Source organism: Elephantulus edwardii, unplaced genomic scaffold (genome assembly GCF_000299155.1).
Source record: "Elephantulus edwardii isolate Elephantulus edwardi_28Jun2011 unplaced genomic scaffold, EleEdw1.0 scaffold00223, whole genome shotgun sequence".
NCBI classification, from domain to species: domain Eukaryota; kingdom Metazoa; phylum Chordata; class Mammalia; order Macroscelidea; family Macroscelididae; genus Elephantulus; species Elephantulus edwardii.
This window is the reverse complement of record NW_006399973.1, coordinates 2,082,760-2,095,237: the sequence shown is the minus strand read 5'-3', so window position 1 is coordinate 2,095,237 and position 12,478 is coordinate 2,082,760.

The window sequence follows — 12,478 nt, the reverse complement described above, 5'->3', positions numbered from 1 at the left end:
CTGGGAGCCAGGGCTCTTCTTTCCCTTAGACGGAGAGTGACTTGTTTGTTTAATGTTTGAAAAGACAGAAGAGATTATTCCAGGTCTGAACAGGACACCCTGGAGACAATCCATCCCAACCTTCAGTGTTTGGAAAGTGTAGGCCGTAAAACGGATTGGTTTTATTGTCCAGAGAAGAGTGGACTAAAAAATTTTGGACTTAAAAAAGAAGTTGTCTTGTCCCTGCATTTGAAATTGAATCCTTTGAAACTGAAAAGGGTAGGCAAAACAAAACAAACCCCCCAAAATCCCAAACAAACAAAAAACACCACACACCAAAACCCAAAAATACCCCAAAGATGACACGGAAGGTGAACTTGAGGGGAGACAGTGGCACACAAACCCAAAAGAGCTGAAATTTTTTTTTTATGTTGCACTTTCTGTTATGGAAATTTATATTAATTCACAGACAAATTCAATGTAGTTGAGATTTCTCTTTGTACCGCAGCACCTGTTCTCCCTTTTGCCTTTAGTAATAGAACTCTTGTGCTAGCAAGGCACACAGCCACGGGAACAGATTCTACAGTCCATGTCTTTTTGTAGGTAAATGTGGCCATGCAAATTAGTCTGAGCCAAAGGGATAGGGATGAGAGTGATGTGTACAACTTCCCAGTCATTCCTATAGAGATACAGCAGCTTGATCTGAAATTTCTCTTTCCTTCTGCGGGCTGGGACGTGAATGGATGGAGGTCCACTCCTCAACTTGAGCAACCCGAAGCGTAGCAGAGACCCAAGACAAATTAAACGGCTTCAGTTTTAGAACTCCCCTGCTAACCAAGGACTGCTCACTTCTGCACTGTCACTTGAAAAAGAAATTACTAACTTTTAAAAGCCAATGAATTTTAGAGTCATTTGTCGCAGCAGCTTAGCTTATACCAATATTTTATAGTGGCAAGAAGCTGCACCGCAATCCCAAGGGCCGTCGGCTCGTGTCCACCAGCCGCTCCACTAAAGAAGGAGGGGCAATCTCCTCTCGTGCGATTAACAGCCTCTGAAAACATGCTAGAGGGTTGACTGTGGGTCAGTTGCCACTCGACAGTACACAACAACATTGAGAGCTTGAGTCAAACTATGCCACAGAGAAATTAAAACCAATTATATATATATAGTGAAGAGGAGATTGCCCACTTTCTCCTCCAGAGCAACCGATGGGTTTGAATCCTATGCATTGGGTTGGTAGTGCTTCTCTTCAGCCAGTAGGCCACCAGCCTTGGAAGCGCGATGTGGCAGTTCTACTCCGTCTTATAGGCAAAACTGACTCAGTGTCAGTGAGTGTTCTTTATTTGTGGGCTTTTAAGTATTATATTTTAATGAAGAGTGACATTTTCCTTTGGACTTCCATGTGAATTTTTTTGGCTAAGGCAGCAAAATAATCTTTGTTCATAATTAAGGAAAACTTTATATATTACAGAAATCTTGAAAATCAAAATGCGATTAAGGAGAAAAGTAAAATCAAGGTAGAAGAAGAAACTGCTATTTTTTTCTGGCTTTATTCAAAGCGTATATAGGGTTATACTTTTAAAATGGAGATTTTCAATGTTAGGCTAAAAATAAAAATGGAGGTTGAAGCTCAACTAAAAAATCCTATGTCAGGATATTTTCCAAAACCAGAACTCAGAAAATTTTATGTCAGGACATTTTCTGAAACCAGAACTCAGAAATCCTAGGTCAGGACAGTCCCCAGAACCAGTTTCCCTAGACCAGAAACTTCATGCACCAATGAGCCACTGCAACGACCCCTTATAAACCCCCTAAGCCCAACCCCCTGGGCTGCTCCCCTTGCTAAGTAGCTCGGCACATAATACATTCCGAGAAATAAACTCAGAAATGTTTCTACCTCAACGTGATTCTTGGCTTCGATCAATATATACTGAATTACACTCAGCTTTTTCCCTTTAACATCCTAACACGAATACAGAGTATTCCAAAATCATTAGAAATTCTTGGACAGCAAGCATTTTACAATTTAACAAATATTTAGGACATACCTTTAAAATGGAATTTTCTACTAATTGTTTTCAATGATTAGCAAATATCAAGTTGATAGAAATAAAAATATTTTAAATGTATTTTAAAGACAAATATGCATTTTGTTTTGTTTTTCTTTAAAAATATTTGTATCTTTACCTTTTTTTTCAACTTTGTATTGGTTTGCTCACACCACCATACTTTTTTAATGTCTACATAATATTTTATCTCATGGCTGATGTGTATTTTAATCACAATCACTGCACTTTTGTTAAGCACTTAGGTAATTTCTCATTGTCCTTGTTATTATAAATTGTTAGTGATAGTTTGTACCGGATATTATGGATTGATTTTTAAATTCTTAAAACACATGCTGTAAATTCTGATTTCTAAGCCTGTTTATAATCCATTTTGAGAATGGGATGACTTTGTTATGTTAATAAAATGAGATTAGTGTAGGGTGCCCTTGAACCAATTTCCTTTGCAACACAAGGAGGTTTTGTAGGTGGGAGTAGACACCCTGCCACATACAAATCGCAAAAGAGCCAAGGAATTAAGGACTTTCCGCCTCCGCCAACAGACACAAAGCCTTCACCTAGAGCCAGTACCCTGGATTCAGTCCTCCAGCCTACTAAACTGTGAGAGAGGAAAAAAAAATAATCTCTATGTCAAAACCGCCCACTTGTGGCATTTCTCTTTTAGAAGCATGCTAACTAAGGCATTGGACATGTGTCATAGTTAGCTGTTGAACATCTTTGAACACCCTCCCTACATTTTGACAAGACAGAAAGTGGGAAATTCTCATTTGTAGACTCTAGACAGGGCCGGTAACATCATACCTGGTGAAACTTAGACTCAGAGGTGAGTGACAAGAGGAAGCCACCATATACAAGAATGTGGACTGTCTGAAAGGGTGGTGGTCACACATGGATTTTCTGAGGTGTATCGGAAGAGCGTCTGGTATGTGGTCATCACACTGAGCAGAAGTGACCATAGTTTTTGTTAGAGCAGCTTTGGTGACACAAGTGGGCCTTGCTCCTAAGACGTATGATACAAGAAAATAAAAATAACAACAAAAAACCCACACAGCTGTGGAATGACTTCCATAGCACCCTCTATCAGGTTCGCGGGGCTCACTGGAAGAGACTGCCCATCTTGATCCAGAGAAGCAGACTGACCTTTCAGTTAGCAGCCCGATACGTTATGTACTACCTTCCCAGGAGTCCTTTAGCAGTGAGCTGCAGAATTCTGAATGTGATATGCCTCAAGATTCATTTCCTGACCTTTCAATCATGCTTTAATAAAATCATACTTGTTTTTAATGGACAAATAGAATAAATTTTCATGTTTGCATCTAACAACCTTGATCAATGTGTAATCTTTGTTCCAATTATGTGCTTATAATAGCTTTCTAGAGGTGTGATTTCTGAGCCTTAAGGATTTAAACATTTTTAAAAGTATTAACAAGTACTCTAAAGTTGTTTTCAGCAATGTTTTAGGGGTTATTTAGCCAGAAAAACTGTCAAATTTGTTTGCCAGGTGTGCTAGTCAGTGATGGAATGGGGAATCACATTTCATCACTTCCATTTTCTGGTTGTTGTGCACCATGGAGTGGCCTGCGACTCATAGCAACCCTATGTACATTAGCTCTGAAAGCCACCCTATCCTGAGCCATCACATTGTGTTCAACAGACCTAATCTCAGTGCTCCAGTCACTGAGCCAATTCATCTTAATCTGAGTCTTCCTTTCTTGCTCTGTCCCTTCACCCTTCCAAGCATGATGTCCCTCTCCAAGGAATGGTCCTTCTTGGCCATGGACCCAAAGTATGTGAGACAGAGCTTCAAAATCCTTGCCTCCAGGGAGAAGCCTGATTTCATTCTCTCCAGAACAGACGTGTTTGTTCTCCTGGCAGTCCACAATATGTCAACATTCCAGCACCACAACTCAAAGGCATCAATTCTTCTTCGATTGTCCTTAGTGGCCTGGATTAGGCACACCTTAATCTCCAGACTGACATCCTTGCTCTTCAGTACTCTAGAGAGGTCCCTGACAGCAGACTTTTCCAAAGTTATTCGCCTTTTGGTTTCTTGACTGCTGGTTCCCAGAGTGTCAAATATGGAACCAAGCAAGGTGAAGTTATCAATAATCTCAATCTCTTCTTTATCGATCATACTGCTGTCAATTGGCCCACTGATGAGAAACATTGTTTTCTTAATGTTGAGCTTCAATCCAAATGGAAGACTACAGTCCTTGACCATCTGCAGCAAACACTTCATGTCCTCTTCAGTTTCAGCAAGCAAGATTGTGTCATCTGCATAACATAGGTTGTTGATGAGTCTTCCTCCAATCCTGATTTCACATTCCTCCTCATAACATCTGCCTCCCAAATGATCTGTTTTGCATATAGAATTAAAAGCTATGAAGACAGGACACATCCCTGATGCATTCCCTTCTTGATTTTGAACTGTGCAGTGTTTCCTTGCTCTGTTCTGAGGACTGTTTCCTGGTCTGAGTGTAGGTTTTGCATGAGCACAAACAAGTGTTCTGGGATTCCCATTTTTCTCAAAGTCAGCTATAGGATGTTGTGATCCAGAGTCAAATGTTTTTGCATAGACAATGAACACAGATAGACATTCCTCTGATACTCTTTGCTTTCTGCCAAGATCCATCTGATATTCCTTATGATGTTCCTTGTACCACAGCCTCTTCTAAACCCAGCTTGCACATCTGGCAGTTCTCTGCTGATGTGCTGTTCCAGTCATTTCTGGATAATCTTTGGCACAATTTTGCTAGCCTGTGATATTAGTGATATTGTTCGATAATTTCTACACTCCGTCAGGTCACCTTTTCAATGCAATGAGAATAAATATGGATCTCTTCCAGTCAGTTGGCCAGGTAGTTGTTCTCCAGATTTCTTGGCATAACCTGGTCAGCATTTCCAGGATAGCACTTGTTTGCTGAAATATGTCAATTGGTATTTCATCAATTCCTGGGCTTTGTTTTTTGCTAAGTCCTTTAGAGCAACCTGCACATCCTCCTTCATCACCATTGCCTTTTGATCATATATTGTTTAATGAAATTCTTCAGTGTCAGCCAATTCTTTTTGGATAATGACTCTGTACACTCCTTCCAACCGTTGAGGCAATTGAATCACAAAGGAGGAGATTGCTCATCCTTTTCCCACAGAGTAACTGGTGCATTCCAACCATGTTTCTTTGGGATTGCAGCATAGTTTCTTATTACTAGGCCACCAGCTTTGCTCAATGTTGACACCTTAAATAATCACGATATAAGTTGAGAAATCAATTAAGTCATGAAGATATTTACTTTTAGTGACTTCTTATACAAAATGCTGCTTCACCAGCACTCTTAATGGGATAGAATTCAACCCTGTAGAAAGACATGGACAACAACCATGTCAACAGGCTGAAGAAGAAAAATAGTGTGGTTGATTGTATTAATTGATGCAGTAATATCATTTGACATAATCCACTACTTGTTTGTACTCTCAGAAAAATAGGAATAGAAAAGAATTCTTGTTATTCTTTTCCTGTATTCTTGGGTTAATGCTATTAAGAAGAGGAAAATATTGCTACCAATTCTGGGCCAAAGCTTCCAGTGGAAGTCATCCACATTAACTTATTGTTATTGAGTGGTAACTGACCCATAGCTGACGCTTCAATGGGTTGCTGAGGCTGTAAGTTGCACGGGAGGGGACTGCCCATCTTTCTTCCTTGAAGTTGCTGGTGGATTTGAACCACTAGAGAGGTGCAGCCTTTGGGTTAGCAGCACAGCTCTCCGTGGGTTAGGGCACCAGAGCTCTCCACTTAAGGAACTGTGAACACACGGTCACCCTGTGCCATTCGTGTTTTGCTCATTTTTATATTTGCCATGTATAAATGTGTGAGTATTTGTATTATTATGATTTTATACACATGGAATATGTGCAGAAGGCCACAAACTTGTCCAAGATCATGTGACTAGGAAGTGGAAGCCAAAACTCTAAAACAGGTCAATCTGACTTTAGAATCTGCACTCTTAACCATCATGCTGTGTGACCTCTACTCAGCCAGGCTGGTGTGGAGTTCAAAAATTGAAGCAATGTGATTCATTTTCTACCACTACTTAGAGCAGAGTCTCCCCTAAAGGACACTCCTTTGTGGTTTCCTAGAAGTTCTTTCTCCAGGGGGGAAAAAAAAATTGAATGCAATGTTATCCTATGCCTATATTAACAGAGAATCCCAGCCTATCAGACTTTCCCAAATATGGCTACAAAGGAGGAAGACAGTCTGTAGAAGTCTGCCAGGTCTTTGATTTGGCTTATAGACACAACACAGACACACACAGACTCTGACACACACACACACTTATATACAGACACATACGTGCAAAGGAACATAGACACACTTCTCTAGCCAGAGACATTATTTATTTTATAATATTCCTCTCAGATGTGACATTTCAATAAGCTAGGAAAAGCAAATCTTTCTAGAGGTTAACATTTTATCAAGAAACCCAATATATTTCTAAGGAGGAGGTGCCCAACTAACTAATGTTAGGGGATTTCCTGGCCCAAATCAAAGTGCTCTATGGGAGATTTCTGATTTCTTCTTCTAACATTAACTCTTGTTTCTAGATAAGTGTTTTTATTGTATTTTCTTTCCTTTCTGATGGACCTCTAGAAAAGCCAGAAGTTGTACATATCACATTTTGGGGAACATGATTTTTTTTTTTTTTAACATGATTTTTTGATGTTCAAGTTCATCTAGTTTGATTACTCTTTATCAAACGTAATGAGATCTCAAATTAGTTATCACTGCTGTCAATTAAGATTTTTATAAAACTCTAATTTTAATTTTGGTGGCTGACTATTGTTGTTGGTACATGCTGTCGAATCAAGTATAACTCAGCGACCCTATGAACGACAGATCTGAACCCTGTCCTATTCTGTACCATCCTCATCATCTCGGACATACTTGAGCCCAGAGCTGCAGTCATTGAATCAATTCATTTCATTGAGGGTATTCTTATCTTTGCTACCCTCCACCTTCCCAAGCATGATGTCCCTTTCCAAAGAATAGTCTCTCCTACCAACATGCCCAAAGTGTGTGGGACAAAGCTTTGCCATTCTTGCTTTAAGAAGTACTCTGACTATACCTTCTCCAAGACTTATCTAGTTGTTCTTTTGGCAGTCAATGGATGTCCAATACTCTTCTCCAATACCAAAACTCATTCTTACTTTGTCATCCTTATTTATTGTCCAGCTCTTAGATGCGTAGTAAGTGACAATGGCCAGAATCAGGCACATATTAATCTTCAAATTGACATCATTTCTCTTCAGTAATTTGGAGAGGTCCCTGACAGCCGACTTGCCCAGTGCAATACAGCTCCTGATATCCTGATTAATAGTACTAAGGATAGTGATTGTGGATTCAAGTAAGATGAAATAGTTGACAATTTCAACCTTTTCTTCATCTATCGTTATGTTGCTTTTCAGTCTGGTAGTGAGGATTTTTGTTTTCTTGATATTCAGATGTAATCCGTATTTTTTTTTTATCTTCTACAACAAGCGTTTCAAGTCCTCTTCATTTTCCACAAGCAAGATTGTGTCATCTGTATCACAGAGTTTGACTACTGATAATATGCTTAACCTACATCTCCCCTCTTCTTCTTTGGGTCCACAGCTGGGCAAGCTGATCAGAGAGTTTGAGTGACATCTCCTTTAGTGTGAACATTCAAGTTCAAACCATTCAAGTTCCACCTGTGGCTAGGAACATTCACTTTACTCTAAGCCTCTTGCTCCAACCCAAGCTCCTAATGATAGTTCAAGAAAAGACAGTTTTCTTCCTTGCTTTTTCAATCCATTTTTTTGACTCGCTTGGGAGATTTCCCTGCTCTTCCCAGAAAGCCTACTTAATGTGAGCAATAAATATTTCAGTTCTCTCCTGGCTTGTGTCCTGTGTCATTATAAGGGGAGTGTGTTACATACTGTTACTGCAGGATGACCACAACCATTTGTTTTTAATATTTTATTAAAGTAACAACACAGACACAATTGTGAAGACAGTATAGGACCAGATAGTGTTTTGTTCCATTGTACATATGTTAACTCAATTGCACCTGACAACAACAACATAACACTTGTAAAGTCAACTGCAAAACACATTGTTGTTTTCAGGTATGATTGAGTTGAATATGGCTCACAGCGACCCTATTAAAGACAGACATAAACCCTGTCCTATCCTATGTCATCCTCACAATCTCTGACACACTCGGACCCATTGTGGCAGTCACTGTATCAAACCACCTGGTTGAAGGTCTTCACCACCCTCCCCTTCACACCTTTGCAAGCATGATTTCCTTCTCCACAGAACTGCATTTCACAGCGACATGCCCAGAGTATGTAAGATTAATCTTAGCCATCCTTGCCTCCAAGGAGCACTCTGGCTATACCTCCTCCAAGAAATATCTGTTTGTTTTCTTGGAAGTCCATGGGATATTCAGTACTCTTCTCCAACACTACAGCTCAACGGTATCAATTTTTCTTCTGTCATCCTTATTCATTGTCTAACTCTTAGATGTATAGCAAGTAATTGAAAAGATCATGGTCTAAACCAAGCACATCTTAGTCCTCACACTAGCATCATTGGTCCTCAGTAATTTGGAGAACTCCTTGACTGCCTACTTTTCCAGTGCAATACGTCTCCTGATCTCTTGACTGCTGGTACCAACTACAGTGATTGGGGATTCAAGTAGGATGAAGTCGTTGACAGCTTCACTCTTTTCTTTATCTATTATGATGTCTCCTATTGGTGCAGTGGTGAAAATTTTTGTTTTCTTTACATTGATATACAATTCACAGTGAAGGCTGCAATCTTTGGTTTTCTGCAGGAAGTGTTTCAAGTCCTCCTCACTTTAAACAAACTAGGTTGTTTCATCTTCATAACTATTTATTGATGACTCTCTCTCCAATCCTGATGCCACATTCTTCTTCATAGAGTTTTTCCAGTAATTTGCTCAATAGATAGATTGAATAAGTAAGGTGAAATGACATAACATTTCTTAATGTTAAACCACATAGTGCTTCTTTGCTTTGTTTACACAACAGCGTCTTGGTCTATGCATAGGTTTCACATGAACACACAATTAAGTGTTCTGGGATTTCCATTCTTTTCAAAACATTATATTCCAACAAAGAACAACAAAAATTGCTTTGAAAGATGTCATGAAGAAATCCCTTTGACCAAATTAAATGAAATTTGACCAAAATAGATGGAGCAAAGCTATAGTTTTAGTTAAATGCTGATGAGCCAGTTGTAATTGCTAGTGGTCCAATGCACAGTAGAATGAGAGTACCCCATCCTCGCAGCCATTGCTCTTTAAGATCGTGGTTGTAGCCAGAGTCCATCCATCTCACTGAGGACATAACCATCTTTTCTTGGACCTTGTACTTACTAAGCATTATGTTCTTTCTCAATGATAACACGTCCTCCAAACAACAAGCTCTTATTTTAATAAAACTGGGGAAAAAGGAATCTGCAATTCAACCTTCCAAACACAGGAATAAATGCTAAAAAATAAAGACCTCAAAGACAATGAAAATATCCATTCATTTCAGGTGAAGTTAATTTCATTAACTAGTATGAAGATTTAAAAAATAATATTTTTTGCATCCTTGGGACAGTAAATGAAGCAGTAATAGTCATTTGAAATAATAAGAAATTATTGAATAGAAATAAGTAGATGTTATAAACAGGTTGATATTTTAAAAGTGTAATTTGGAAAACGAAACAAGCATCCAAGCCAGGAAGTAGAGATGTGGGAAGGCAGGTGATGAGCCACATGTAACCTCCAACGAGTGACCCACGAGGCAGAGAGAGTGGAAAGAGACAAGGACCTCCTACCAGAGCAAACAGAGAGATAAAGCCTTTGTTATAATTCTCCTCCTTACATCTTGGTCATCTTTCAACACCCACTTATTTCGAAGTTCTTGCTTTCTTTTTGCTGGCTATCTATCTTTAGATTACCTACTTGTGTAATTTCCTTAGTATTAATCACATAACCTTATGAATAATTGTTAATTTTTATATTCATATTTATGAATCTGAATAAAATGATAAGATTCTTAGGATCAGAACCTCACCTTTCATTTTTAATTTATTTGTATACAAGAATTTATATGTATTACAGTTCTTTAATTTACATTGTGTTTTATACAATTGTTTGTATTCTTTTTTCATTCACATACATTTTGTTTTATGCAATCATTTCTAGGCATTGTGTTTTATATAATTAATTATTATTGATCTATGACTTTCATCATCTCATCAGTCCCTGTTGCACCTTGTCTGTTCCTTCACACCCCCAGCCACACACTAGTCTTGGCTGTTTTAGTGATTTCCTCTCCCTTCTATAAGAGCCACAATGTTTGTTTGCTTATATTCTGAAAGAGAAGAAGAAACAAATATTTTTCTTTTTTTTTTCTGAGCAGTTACTTGGGCCACACATACTTACATAAGAAACTGTTCTTGCACCCAAGGGAATCAGATATAAATCTCACGTTCACTAAACTTATTCATTGAGCACCTGCTATGTGTTGAGAAGCAATGAGGAGATCCTGCCTTTGCAAACCTTGGTACAGACCATAGACCCCCTAAGCCATTGAGTAAATGGTATGCAGACACTGAGGACACAGTGCTAGAGTACAGAGATTACAGAGGGAAGGATCATGCTGGGTTAAAAGTCATTAGGTGCAGACAGTTTACAGAACTGAAAAGACTTGGCACTCCTTGGAGATTTGAGTGGGTCAGTACCCAGCATTGCACTGTTCCCATGTAGGATTTGAACCCAACTGAGAAATAAGTCCAACACAGACTGTGAAGACATCAACTTTATTACTGTTAAAATCTAGGAGATGAAGGTGTAGCCTAGAAGTGTGACAAGCAAAAAATTATTCTTTTCATGAATTTATTTTATTCCAACAAATAGCTTGTCTCACCTATATGCATAAAATCTTCCCAGTGAAGCAGGAAATACTAGAAATAAGATCAAGATCAGGATCTAAAGCAAATTAGCCAGGTAAGTAGTTATAGAGAAACAGAAGAGATGGCTTACAGTTCCCATACTCTATTCTTAAATTTGCTGATGCATAATATTATCTACATGTTCCTCTTTAGGACACACTTCAAAGTCTGGCAATATTCCCATCTCTGAAGGCATTTAGAGAGGCAGGAATTAGAAAAAGTGAAGGACAGTATTGTGTAAAAATCAGAACGATTTGTGTTTAAATCCAAGTCTATCATATATTAACTTATTCTGTCTTCGAAGTGTCATCTTCCTCATCTATGCTTCACACAGATCATGTTCTGATAAACAGTGTTTGTGGCTGTTTTCTCTTCCTTTAAGAGGTGGCACCCCAGCAAACAAAAGTACTGAAAAACTTTATTCTGCCTACATCATTAAGGTACATCATTCATTCTGTTGAGGAGGGAGATCTTCTCCAGCTAAATTTTGAATGCCTTCTAGTTGGAGGGTCTCACCTTCCAGAACTATATCAGAGAACATTCTGCTACTACTACTCATAAGGTTTTCCATTATTTCAGAAGTAGACTGCCAGTCCTGCTTCCTAGTCAGACATAGGCTGGAAGCTTCGATGAAATCTGCCTACAATGGTTAACTGCTGATATTTGAAATGATGGTGAGATAGATTTCAGCATTCCAGAGGGGGGAAAAAAGTGACAGATACTCAACATTCTTCAAACGGACAGAACAAAATGAAAAATGAAGCCTTCAGATTCAATATTGAAAGATTCTACAGACAAAATATTGAATAAAACAGAAAGCATCAAAGAAAGATGGAAGAGATACACTGTGTGTGTGTGTGTGTGTGTGTGTGTGTGTGTGTGTGTGTGTGTGTGTGTGTGTCTGACCCATAGCTGACTCTCTAGCTGGTTTTTAGAGGTAGTTGACCTCACAGGAAGAGATTGCTCATCTTTCTCCCACAAAGCCGCTGGAGGATTCAAACTGCGTGCCTTCAGGATTGCAGCACAGTTTCTTCCATGTTGTTACGATGTTGAACAAGTTTCAGAGAAGCTTCCAAACTAAAATAGATCCAAAGGAAAGCCCTGTGATCTTCCAGTTGCTCCATGGGAGAAAGATAGGCATCTCATTTTGTGTCATTTACAGCCTCAGAAAGCCCACTGGAGTGTCAGTTAGGAGTTAGTTCTGACTCCATGGCAATAAGTTTAGGATTTTGTTACGTTATTGTCACCATACTGAATGGAGAATATGTTTAAACTGATAATTTTCAGTAAAATAAAAATAGTAGATTCCAGGGGAGCTCTGGTGGCCTAGTGGCAAGAAGCTGCACTGCAATCCCAGAGGCGCACGGTTCAAATCCACCAGATGCTCTGCCGAGGAAAGAGGGACAATCTCCTCCTGTTCCAGTCAGATCTGATTTGATGGTACATA